Raw genomic sequence first — 13,339 nt, 5'->3', positions numbered from 1 at the left:
GGGTATATAGGCTGACATGTCATCGGTGCTAGGCACCACAAGCAAGTGCTGTTTAGTTGAATCCCACTCACGAATTAGAAAAAAATCCTTTGGGTTCTTGGATAGATGCTTATGGTTTGTTGCGTCATTTTTCAGGTTCAATATGCTGGCTGGCGCCGAGCCTCACTACTGTGTTGAAGAAATACTTGCAATGGTTACCAAAAGTTGTGTTAAAAAAACAGGCCCACCTTCATAAGGATTATGTAAGTTGCAGCCATACTCAGGTTTATTCTCTGTTCCCTACATATTTTTATTTAACCACGTTATGTTTTAGCCACTAGATGGAAAATAGAAAAAAGAAAACGAGAGCATCACTTATTTTCATGATATGATATTTATTTAATAGTGATTGCTATTTTTTTGAATATTTAAGCATAAGGATACCACAATTAAATTCTGGTTACAACACGAAAGTTGTAGAGTAGTTAATCTCTATCTCCACTTCTAAAGGGGGACTTGGTAGCCCGGTGTGCAGGTTTATTTTCGTCTCATCGGTTTATTCTCCCTCACCTCCCACCACCCCCCTCCACGCTGGGTTTTCTCCATCCGACTAAAAACCGAATCAATTTGCACGGTCCTCCTTGTTTGTTTTTTGGCTAATGTCCTCCTAGCCTAGAGCATGTTCATCTGACTAATCTTCTTAGTTAATGCCCTCCTTGCCTGGATCATGTTCATCCCATTGACAAAGGCTTGGTCATCTTGTAATAGTAGCTGATGAAGTGGATACATATACCACTTTAGTTTGCAGGAGAACAACCGCTTATATGTGTGCCTCAATAGTAAAGTAGGATTGCTTGGATTATTTTCTGTAGCATTTTGTCCAGTTTTAAATGTTTAGTTTCTTAACTTATTATGAGGCTTGCATCGATCAAAGAAATCATGTTCCCTTGGCTTTACAAATGTACTTATGTTTGCTAATTTATTTTTAGCATGTGTTTCCTCCTATTATCTTATTATTCTATAGCTAGTTATATTTTGGAATATGGTGGGTGCAAAGGAAATGGCAGTTTCTAGATTTCTGGGTAACAGGTTCCAAAGTGACGGGCATTGCTAAATCAGATAACATACTATTCAAAAAGAGAACACATTCAGCACTTCATTTTCGAGATTCAATAAAGTAAGCAAAACTTGGAATCCAAGTCAGAATACCAACTATTGTACTACTAAATGCACATTTATTTGCCGACATGAAACTATCTATCACATGTAGGTGTGTTTGCTCCTCGGAGCATAGCAATATGATATGCTCTTATATAAGAATTATCTTGCTTACAGTGTTAATTCAAAGCCTTAATTCAAGGTCATATCTTGCTTACAATGTCAATATAATCGCTTTTTAATCTTTGTCAAGATTAATAAACTGCACACGCATGGCACACAAATAGGACAAACTTGACTAGATCCACACGTATATTTTTATCACTTCTAATATCTCATCGACTGTTTACATGCCATCTTTTTTTTTCGAAAAGGGGGACTCCCCGGCCTCTGCATCAGAGTGATGCATACAGCCACAATTATAAATAAATAAAGTAGTTCAACAAGGTCTTACAATCTGCTGCAAAAAGTAGGCTGGCTCACAAAGAGCTAGAAAAACAAAAAAGGCCCAAAAGCCACAACCGGCTGGCATAAGATAGATAGATAGGTAAACTAATCACCTATCCTATTACATGACCGTCATTCAAACCGGTTGAAGATATCCCGCGCTAACATCTCTCACCGGACAGATCCAGTAACCAAACGCTCCCTAGCCTCCGTCGGAGTGAGTAAGGACCACATACAGATTAGCGCAGTAGCACGGAATAAAACCTACAAAAAATGAATAGGTGTTGTTCTGTTAAAAGCCAAATCATTTCTGCCATTCCAAATTGCCCATAACAACGCACATGCTCCTACTCGAATTTGTCTAGCTGTTTCGGCCTCTATACCAACAAGCCACGTTCCAAATAACGACCTGACCAAATTCGGAGGAGTAATGTTAAAGGCAATTTGCACCGAGCGCCACAACACTCTCGGCAACGGGCAATCAAAGAAAAGATGTTGGATAGTTTCATCCCGATCACAGAAACTACACCTAGTAGAACATGTCCAGTTGCGCTTAATCAAATTATCTTTTGTTAGAACGACTTGTTTATGTACAAACCACATAAACACTTTGATTTTCAGAGGAACCTTAACTTTCCAAACATGTTTTGAACTAGGAATAACACTAGAGTTGATGATATCAATGTACATCGACTTGACTGTGAATTCCCCAGATCTAGTAAGCTGCCAACACAACTGATCGGGCTGATGAGTAAGCTAAACCTCCATCAGTCTACTCACCAGATGAATCCAAGCCTCCCACCGGTCCCCAGCAAGCACCCTCCTAAAGTGAATATTAAGGGGAGCGGATTGCAAACTCGTTGCAATCAGAGCATCACGTCACTGCACAATACGATATAGCGACGGATACTGAAGAGCCAGCGGCGTATCACCAAGCCAAGTATCCTCCCAGAATCGAGTGTTATTGCCATCACCGACAATAAACTTTGTTCTATTAAAGAAAGTATCTTTGACCCTCAATAGCCCCTTCCAGAAAGGCGAATCAGTTTACATGCCATCTTGCATACCATGAATACAAGAGTGCTGACTTTATTTTATTTTAATTCTGAAATAGTTCCCAATTAGGCTTACAATTATTTTATATTTGTGTTACTTCCTTTGTCAAGCTTATGAAGAATGTATTCCCTTGAACAGTATTTCATCCATTTGGATTTAAGTGACATGTGTGGTGGCACGAGAAAATGGAATGCCCTAAGCTGGAAAACATCAATTGACATGAGTGATACGCAATATCTGTTAGAAACACATACTATCAGGCTAATGCAAACCACTTGGGTATGAAGTATACTTACCACAAATTTCTATGTGTTGACTTGTGTTTTCCTGTTAGTAAAAGAAACATGCCGTTTTTTGTGGTTCATGGATTCATGCTCAATGTTGAATTATTATCTGATCTGCAGAAGCATGTCTTACTGCTGCTCATGGTCACATGATTTATAATTTATAACTACAATTATTTAAATCAGTATCTTGCACAAAGTCCTGTGGTACGTCCATTTTGCATCATGTTTCCTTACTGTTATTTATGATGTTTTTATCCATAATAATACTTTTTGAAGTAATTCTAATGCCTTTTCTCTCATAATTTACAAGGTACACACAAAGAGGGAGAATTCCGGCAGCTGGAAATCTGGACCTGGAAAAGCTACACCAGGCCACCTATTCTGCACAACTCCAAACAAGCCGAAACTTCACGGAGATTTTTTTATCAAATATAGGGAGAATACTGGAGCAAATAACTACCAGAGGGGGCCCACCAGCTGGGCACAACCCACCTAGGCGTGCCCTGGTGGGTTGTGCTCACCCAGGTGATAACCCACAAGTATAGGGGATCGCAACAGTTTTCGAGGGTAAAGTATTCAACCCAAATTTATTGATTCGACACAAGGGGAGCCAAAGAATACTCTCAATTATTAGCGGCTAAGTTGTCAATTCAACTACACCTGAAAACTTAGTATCTGCAACAAAGTATTTAGTAGCAAAGTAATATGATAGTAGTGGTAACGGTAACAAAAGGTAACGATAGTAAAAGTAATGATTTTGGTATTTTGTAGTGATGATAGCAATAGCAACGGGAAAGTAAATAAGCGAAGAACAATGTATGGAAAGCTCGTAGGCAATGGATCAGAGATGGAGAATTATGCCGGATGTGCTTCATCATGTAACAGTCATAACCTAGGGTGACACAGAACTAGCTCCAGTTCATTGATATAATGTAGGCATATATTCCGAACATAGTCATACGTCCTTATGGAAACGAACTTGCATGACATCTTTTGTCCTACCCTCCCGTGGCAGCGGGGTCCTTACGGAAACTAAGAGATATTAAGGCCTCCTTTTAATAGAGTACCGGAACAAAGCATTAACACATAGTGAATACATGAACTCCTCAAACTACGGTCATCACCGGTAAGTATCCCGATTATTGTCACTTCGGGGTTAACGGATCATAACACATAATAGGTGACTATAGACTTGCAAGATAGGATCAAGAACACTCATATATTGATGAAAACATAATAGGTTCAGATCTGAAATCATGGCACTCGGGCCCTAGTGACAAGCATTAAGCATAATAAGTCATAGCAACATCAATCTCAGAACATAGTGGATACTAGGGATCAAACCCTAACAAAACTAACTCGATTACATGATAGATCTCATCCAACTCATCACCGTCCAGCAAGCCTATGATGAAATTACTCACGCACGGCAGTGAGCATCATCAAATTGGTGATGGAGGATGGTTGATGATGACGACAGCGACGGATTCCCCTCTCCGGAGCCCCGAACGGACTCCAGATCAGCCCTCCCGAAAGGTTTTAGGGCTTGGCGGCGGCTCCATATCATGAAACGCGATGAATTCTTCTCTCTGATTTTTTCTCCCCGAAACATAATATATAGAGTTGGAGTTGGAGTCGGAGAGGCACCAGGGGGCCCATGAGGTAGGGGGCGCGCCCCCCACCCTTGTGGATAGGTGGTGGGCCCCCTGGCCTTCATCTTTTGTAGGTATTTTTTATATTTTCCAAAAAGTTGCTCCGTAAAGTTTCAGGTCATTCCGAGAACGTTTGTTTCTGCACATAAATAACACCATGGTAATTCTGCTGAAAACAATGTCAGTCCGGGTTAGTTCCATTCAGATCATACAAGTTAGAGTCCAAAACAAGGGCAAAAGTGTTTGGAAAAGTAGATACGACGGAGACGTATCAACTCCCCCAAGCTTAAACCCTTGCTTGTCCTCAAGCAATTCAGTTAACAAACTGAAAGTGAAAAAGAAAAACTTTTACAAACTCTGTTTGCTCTTGTTGTTGTAAATATGTAAAGCCAACATTCAAGTTTTCAGCAAAGATTATAACTAACCACATTCGCAATAACGCTTAGGTCTCAAGTTTACTCATATCAATAGCATAATCAACTAGCGAGCAACAATAATAAATCTCGGATGACAACACTTTCTCAAAGCAATCATAATATGATATAACAAGGTGGTATCTCGCTAACCCTTTCTGAGACCGCAAAACATAAATGCAGATAACCTTTAAAGACCAAGGACTGACTAGACATTGTAATTCATGGTAAAAGAGATCCAGTCAAGTCATACTCAATGTAAATTAACAATAATGAATGCAAATGACAGCGGTACTCTCCAACTGGTGCTTTTTAATAAGAGGATGATGACTCAGCATAAAAGTAAATAGATAGGCCCTTCGCAGAGGGAAGCAGGGATTTGTAGAGGTGCCAGATCTTGGTTTTGAAATAGAGGTGAATAATATTTTGAGTGGTATACTTTCATTGTCAACATAACAACCAAGAGATGGTGATATATTCCATGCTACACACATTATAGGCGGTTCACAAACAGAATGGTAAAGTTTATACTCTCCCTTCCACCAACAAGCATCAATCCATGGTTTGCTCAAAACAACGAGTGCCTCCAACTAACAAGAGTCCCAGGGGGAGTTTTGTTTGCAATTATTTTTATTTAGTTTGCATAAAGCATGGGACTGGGCATCCCGGTGACCAGCCATTTATCTCATGAGTGAGGAGTGGAGTCCACTCCTCTTGAGAATAACCCGCCTAACATGGAAGATACAGACAACCCTAGTTGATACATGAGCTATTCGAGCATACAAAACAAGATATTTATTTGAAGTTTTAGAGTTTGGCACATACAAATTTACTTGGAACGGCAGGTAGATACCGTATATAGGTAGGTAAAGTGGACTCATGTGGAATAGCTTTGGGGTTTAAGGGATTGGATGCACAAGCAATATTCCTGCTTAGTACAGGTGAAGGCTAGCAAAAGACTGGGAAGCGACCAGCAAGAGAGCGACAACAGTCATAAACATGCATTAAAATTAATCAACACTGAATGCAGGCATGAGTAGGATATAATCCACCATGAATATAAATATCGTGAAGGCTATGTTGATTTTGTTTCAACTACATGCGTGAACATGCGCCAAGTCAAGTCACTTAAATTATTCAGAGGAGGATACCACCCTATCATACCACATCATAACCATTTCAATAGCATGTTGGTACGCAAGGTAAACCATTATAACTCATAGCTAATCAAGCATGGCACACGAACTATGATCTCTAGTTGTCATTGCAAACATGTTTATTCATAACAGGCTGAATCAGAAACGATGAACTAATCATATTTACAAAAACAAAAGAGGTCGAGTTCATACCAGCTTTTCTCATCTCAGTTAGTCCATCATATATCGTCATAATTGCCCTTCACTTGCACGACCGAACAATGTGAATAATAATAAGAGTGCATGTGCATTGGACTAAGCTGGAATCTGCAAGCATTCAATAAACAGGAGAAGACAAGGCAATATGGGCTCTTTTGTCAGATCAACAAGTATGCATACAAGATCCACTTCAACAATTTAATTATGGTCTTCTCCCATCGACCCCCAAAGAAAATAAAATAAATAAAACTATTTACACGGGAGAGCTCCCAACAAGCGAAAGAAGAACATGAAATATTTTTGGGTTTTTTTAATTACTACTACAAGCATGGAAAGTAAACTAATTAAAAGCTACAACTATTTTTTTTGGTTTTTCTTAAGGTTTATTTAATACACAAGAAGAAAGCATAAAAAGGAAATTAAACTAGCATGGATGATACAATGAAAAAGTATGAGCACCGACATCTAGCAATGAGTGTGTGAACATAAATGTAATGTCGGTGGGAAATACGTACTCCCCCAAGCTTAGGCTTTTGGCCTAAGTTGGTCTATGGCCATGGCTGGCCTGGCGGATATCCATAATAGTAGTTGGGGTCGTACTGAGAGGAAGAAGAAGACCCCGATTGCCACTGGCTGGCAATCATCTTCGGATCCCACTGGTAATTAGACTGTCGTGAAGGATCAACTTGTGGTTCCGACTTTGGCTCCATGGCTGGTGTAGGGTTCCAGTAGACGTGAATAGCCTTCAACGGAACAAGGTACTGGCCTGCAGATAAATCAAACAAAGAAGGAGCAGGCAGGGTAATAGTCTCAGGATGATGTTTATCAAAGAACAATTTGTATTTAAGCTCTCCTTCCCTATTCTTAACAATAAAGTCATGTGTCACCATACTTTTATAATCTAAATAAACACGAGGCAACACCTTTTCTTCCTTTTCATAATGCCTAATAGGTATGTTAAAATGTGCAGCTAGGTGTGAAGCATAGATGCCTCCAAAGATGGGCCCCTTGGTATGGTTCCGACTTAACCGTTTAGCAATAATGCCGCCCATACTAACAGAGTTATCACCATATAAACCGTGGAGCAAAATAATAATATCAGGGATACTAAGGTTTCCATAGTTTCCGCGACCAATTAAACAACGACTGGCAAATAATGCAAAATAGCGTAAAACAGGAAAATGTATGCTAGTGATTCGTGCATCGAAAACCTTCCTTGTTTCCCCTACAATGATAGTATCAATAAACCCATCCACATCCTCGCGATGTGGTTCCTCTGTCTTGCCCTCGAAATGTACTAAATAAACCCGACAAAAATCATAAAGTGACATCTCCTTATGCTCATCATATAAATGAAACTCCACCGTAGGTGGTGAGCTCCTAGAATGGAAATGAAAGTTTTGCACAAATATATTTGTGAGTAAGAGATACTGATCGCATTGGTCGTGGAGGAAAGCGGTGAGGCCTGCATTCTTATCCAATTCATGAAAATCTTCATAAATCCCGGCTGCTCTTAAGAAATCATCGGAAGGCCATTCACACGCCCGAACCTCCGCGATGCAAGGCGAATTATACTTAGGCTTCGGTGCCTTTTCCTTCGAGCTTGGCTCGATGAGCCCCTCAAAAGTCTCTTCATCATTTTCTGAAAAATTCTGAAATTTTTAGTAACTTCAAAATAAAAGTAAACCAAACTCAATAATATTGATAGCAACTATTCCTACAAGTGCCTAGTGCCTATATCATGCATCAAAACTACTTTTAACCATATAAATTTGACATGCAAGCTCAAGAACATGGTCACCTAAGCAGCAAGAGTTTGCAATGAATAAAGCATTAGAACAAAAATTAATTGGACCAATGGAGGAGTCACATACCAAGGAACAATCTCCCCAAGCAGTTTTGTGAGAGGTGCTTTGAGCAAGGAGATCAAAAATGGCAGCAAAATGAGCTAGAACTCGTGCTTGAGCTGGATATTCGTGTTTGGGGGAGGAATAAGGAGTGTGTGGGTGAAAGGATAAGTGGAGGAGGGCCACTGTGGGCCCACGAGGCAGGGGGGCACGCCTAGGGGGTTAGGGCGCGCCCTCCACCCTCGTGGGCAGGTGGTTGACCCCCTACTGTGTTCTCAGTGCCAAATATTCTCAAATATTCTAGAAAAAAATCATATTTAAATTTCAGGGCATTTGGAGAAATTTTATTTTCGGGGTATTTTTATATTGCATGGATAATCAGATAACAGACAGAAAAATATTTATTTTTATTTTATTTAATATAAATAACAAAAAGTAAAAGTGGGATATAGAAGGTTTTGCCTTCTAGTTTCATCCATCTCATGATCATCAAAAGTAATCCACTAACAAGGTTGATAAAGTCTTATTAAAGAACTCATTCCGAATAACATGGAACCGGAGAAATTTCGAATAACACTATGTTACCTCAACGGGGATATGCGCATCCCCAATAATAAGAATATCATATTTCTTCTTGACAGTAGGAAAAGGAAATTCAAAACCTCCAAATATAATCAATGGAATTTTTCCAATAGAATTGATACTGTGAACTTGAGGTTGTTTCCTCGGAAAGTGTACCGTGTGCTCATTACCATTACCATGAAAAGTGACATTGCCTTTAGTGCAATCAATAACAGCCCCTGTAGTATTCAAAAAGGGTCTTCCAAGAATAATAGACATACTATCGTCCTCGGGAATATCAAGAATAACAAAGTCCGTTAAAATAGTAATGTTTGCAACTACAACAGGCACATCCTCACAAATACCGACAGGTATAGCAATTGATTTATCGGCCATTTGCAAAGATATTTCAGTAGGTGTCAACTTATTCAAATCAAGTCTACGATATAAAGAGAGAGGCATAACACTAACACCGGCTCCAAGATCACATAAAGCAGTTTTAACATAGTTTCTTTTAATGGAGCATGGTATAGTGGGTACTCTTGGATCTCCAAGTTTCTTTGGTATTCCACCCTTAAAAGTATAATTAGCAAGCATGGTGGAAATTTCAGCTTCCGGTATCTTTCTTTTATTTGTAACAATTTCTTTCATGTACTTAGCATAAGGATTCATTTTAAGCATATCAGTTAATCGCATACGCAACAAGATAGGTCTAATCATTTCAACAAAGCGCTCAAAATCCTCATTATCCTTTTTCTTGGATGGTTTGGGAGGAAAAGGCATGGGTTTCTGATCCCAAGGCTCTCTTCCTTTATCATGTTTCCTAGCAACATAGTCTTTCTTATCATAACGTTGATTCTTTGATTGTGGGTTATCAAGATCAACAGTAGGTTCAATTTCTATATCATTATCATTACTAGGTTGAGCATCATCATGGATATTATCATTAACATTATTACTACTTTTAGGTTCATTACCAGATTGAGTTTCAGCATCAGAAATAGAAATATCATTTGGATTCTCAGGTGGTTAAATAACAGGTTCACTAGACGCATGCAAAGTCCTATCATTTTTATTTTTCTTCCTTTTAGAAGGACTAGGTGCATCTATATTATTTCTCTGAGAATCTTGCTCAATTCTCTTAGGGTGGCCTTCAGGATACAAAGGATCCTGAGTCATTTTACCACCTCTAGTCATAACTCTAACAACATTATCATTATTCTTACTATTCAATTCATTGAGCAAATCATTTTGAGCTTTATGTACTTGTTCTACTTGAGTGGTAACCATAGAAGCATGTTTACTAATAAGTTTAAGTTCACCTTTGACATTGGCCATATAATCACCCAAGTGTTCAAGCATATTTGAATTATATTTCAACTGTCTACCAAAATAAGCATTACAGTCTTCTTGCTTAACCATAAATTTATCAAACTCATCTAAGCATGGGCTAGCAAACTTAGTAAATGGGATTTCATCTTTATCATATCGATAGAGAGAATTTACCTTTACTATCTGTGTTGGGTTATCAAGACCATGAGTTCCTTCAGTAGGTGATGGATCAAGATCATATGTTTCTTCAACAAGCGGTAAATTAAGACCGTGTATTTCTTCAATAGGAGGTAAATTCTTAATATCTTCAGCTTTAATACCTTTTTCTTTCATAGATTTCTTTGCCTCTTGCATATCTTCAGGAATGAGAAATAGAATACCCCTCTTCTTCAGAGTTGGTTTAGGAATAGGCTCAGGAATTGGCTCCGGAGGTGTCCAATTATTTTCATTTGTCAACATATTATTCAATAGAATTTCAACTTCATCCGGTGTTCTTTCCCTGAAAACAGAACCAACACAACTATCCAGGTAATCTCTGGAAGCATCGGTTAGTCCATTATAAAAGATATCAAGTATTTCATTTTTTTTAAGAGGATGATCAGGCAAAGCATTAAGTAATTGGAGAAGCCTCCCCCAAACTTGTGGGAGACTCTCTTCTTTAATTTGCACAAAATTATATATATCCCTTAAAGCAGCTTGTTTCTTATGAGAAGGGAAGTATTTAGCAGAGAAGTAATAAATCATATCCTAGGGACTACGCACACAACCAGGATCAAGAGAATTAAACCACATCTTAGCATCACCCTTTAATGAGAGCGGAAATATTTTAAGGATATAAAAGTAACGAGTTCTCTCATCAGTCGTGAACAGGGTGGCTATATCATTTAATTTAGTAAGATGTGCCACAACAGTTTCAGATTCATAAGCCTGAAAAGGATCAAATTCAACCAAAGTAATTATATCAGGATCAACAGAGAATTCATAATCCTTATCGATAACACAGATAGGTGAAGTAGCAAAAGCAGGGCCAGGTTTCATTCTAGCATTTAGAGATTGCTTGTTACATTTAGCTAATGACCTCTTAAGTTCGTATCTATCTTTGCAAGCTAAAATAGCTAAAGAGGCTTCTTGATCGAAAACATAACCCTCAGGAATAACAAGTGATTCTTCATCATCACTTTCATCAGTATTATCAGATTCAATATTTTCAATCTCTCTAGCCCTAGCAATTTGTTCATCAAGAAATTCACCAAGTGGCACGGTAGTATCAAGCATAGAAGTAGTTTCATCATAAGTATCATGTATAGTAGAAGTAGCATCATCAATAACATGCGACATATCAGAACGAATAATAGAAGTGGTTTTAAGTGTCGCAAGCTTACTCAAAACAGAAGGTGAATCAAGTGCAGAGCTAGATGGCAGTTCCTTACCTCCCCTCGTAGTTGAGGGATAAATCTTGGTTCTTGGATCTTTCAAGTTCTTCATAATGATAAGCAGATATAAATCCCAAGTGACTCAAAGAATAGAGCTATGCTCCCCGGCAACAACACCGGAAAATAGTCTTGATAACCCACAAGTATAGGTGACCGCAACAATTTTCGAGGGTAAAGTATTCAACCCAAATTTATTGATTCGACACAAGGGGAGCCAAAGAATACTCTCAAGTGTTAGCAGCTGAATTGTCAATTCAACCACACCTGGAAACTTAGTATCTGCAGCAAAGTATTTCGTAGCAAAGTAATATGATAGTAGTGGTAACGGTAACAAAAGGTAACAGTAGTAAAAGTAATGTTTTTGGTATTTTGTAGTGATGATAGCAATAGCAACGGGAAAGTAAATAAGCGAAGAACAATGTATGGAAAGCTTGTAGGCAATGGATCAGAGATGGAGAAATATGCCGGATGTGCTTCATCATGTAACAGTCATAACCTAGGGTGACACAGAACTAGCTCCAGTTCATTGATATAATGTAGGCATGTATTCCGAACATAGTCATACATCCTTATGGAAATGAACTTGCATGACATCTTTTGTCCTACCCTCCCGTGGCAGCGGGGTCCTTACAGAAACTAAGAGATATTAAGGCCTCCTTTTAATAGAGTACCGGAACAAAGCATTAACACATAGTGAATACATGAACTCCTCAAACTACGGTCATCATCGGTAAGTATCCCGATTATTGTCACTTCGGGGTTAACGGATCATAACACATAATAGGTGACTATAGACTTGCAAGATAGGATCAAGAACACTCATATATTGATAAAAACATAATAGGTTCAGATCTGAAATCATGGCACTCGGGCCCTAGTGACAAGCATTAAGCATAGCAAAGTCATAGCAACATCAATCTCAGAACATAGTGGATACTAGGGATCAAACCCTAACAAAACTAACTCGATTACATGATAGATCCCATCCAACCCATCACCGTCCAGCAAGCCTACGATGAAATTACTCACGCACGGCGGTGAGCATTATGAAATTGGTGATGGAGGATGGTTGATGATGACGATGGCGACGGATTCCCCTCTCCGGAGCCCCGAAAGGACTCCAGACCAGCCCTCCCGAGAGGTTTTAGGGCTTGGCGGCGGCTCCGTATCGTAAAACGCGATGAATTCTTCTCTCTGATTTTTTTCTCCCCAAAACACAATATATAGAGTTGGAGTTGGAGTCGGAGAGGCACCAGGGGTCCACGAGGTAGGGGGCGCGCCCTAGGGGGGCAGGCGCGCCCCCCACCCTCGTGGATAGGTGATGGGTCCCCTGGCCTTCATCTTTTGCAGGTATTTTTTATATTTTCCAAAAAGTTGCTCCGTGATGTTTCAGGTCATTCCGAGATCATTTGTTTCTGTACGTAAATAACACCATGGTAATTCTGCTGAAAACAGCGTCAGTCCGGGTTAGTTCCATTCAAATCATGCAAGTTAGAGTCCAAAACAAGGGCAAAAGTGTTTGGAAAAGTAGATACGATGGAGACGTATCACCAGGCCCACCTTCGGTGCCCATCTTCTGACATATAAGTCATTTTGACCTAGAAAAAAAATAAGGACATGACTTTCGGGATGGAGCACCGCCATCTCGAGGCGGAACTTGGGCAGGAGCACTTTTGCCCTCCGACGGAGCGATTCCGCCGGGGGAACATCCCTCTCAGAGGGGGAAATCATCGTCATCATCATCACCAACAACTCTCCCATCTTGGGGAGGAAAATCTCCATCAACATCTTCAATAGCACCATCTCATCTCAAACCCTA

General features: G+C 39.4%; 1 pseudogene; it reads left to right on the top strand.

The window, feature by feature from the left end:
• LOC119357877 overlaps positions 1–331 on the top strand; it is a 2,521-nt pseudogene extending 2,190 nt beyond the window's left edge.
• The last annotated feature ends 13,008 nt before the right edge of the window (positions 332–13,339 follow it).

This window comes from Triticum dicoccoides, chromosome 2A (genome assembly GCF_002162155.2).
Source record: "Triticum dicoccoides isolate Atlit2015 ecotype Zavitan chromosome 2A, WEW_v2.0, whole genome shotgun sequence".
Lineage (NCBI taxonomy): Eukaryota > Viridiplantae > Streptophyta > Magnoliopsida > Poales > Poaceae > Triticum > Triticum dicoccoides.
This window is presented reverse-complemented; position numbering and strand designations above follow the sequence as displayed.